Source organism: Crocuta crocuta, unplaced genomic scaffold (genome assembly GCF_008692635.1).
Source record: "Crocuta crocuta isolate KB4526 unplaced genomic scaffold, BGI_CrCroc_1.0 scaffold194, whole genome shotgun sequence".
NCBI lineage: Eukaryota > Metazoa > Chordata > Mammalia > Carnivora > Hyaenidae > Crocuta > Crocuta crocuta.
Window position 1 is genome coordinate 172,193 of NW_027530084.1, and position 547 is coordinate 172,739.

Consider the following 547-nt stretch of genomic DNA (forward strand, 5'->3'; position numbering starts at 1 on the left):
GAGGACAAAACAAGTCCTTATAGTTACTTCCTAGGCCTTCCATGATCTCAATGACTACATAAATGAAACTAAACACAGATGGAAGAAAACACAAAGTCATTTTACCACTAGTGCACTGACAAAGTGCACTGGTTTGACATTCTAAAGGCATATACTCAATGCTAGGGAGAGTCATTTACATTTAAATTTTTTTCATATTTTCATTATTTTTAATTGAGATATAATTACAGAAAATGTATGTTTTCAAATGTTCCCTGAGTTTTGATAAATGTATTACCTCTGTACCAACACCTCAATCAATATATAAATCATTTCTATCACCCTAGGAATTTCCCTCCTTGCTTTTTCCAGCTAGTCTTCCCTCTACAGAAGGAATCACTATTATTTCTATCTTTATAGATCATATTAAGTTGCAAATTATATCACTACCATGCTGATTACAACGTTGCTATAAGTCTTTGGATGGTGTTAATATATTTTCTTTATTTATATTTCACCTACATTTCTGGAGCTCAGATTCTTGGTTTTTTAAGATAAAGTCTGCGCT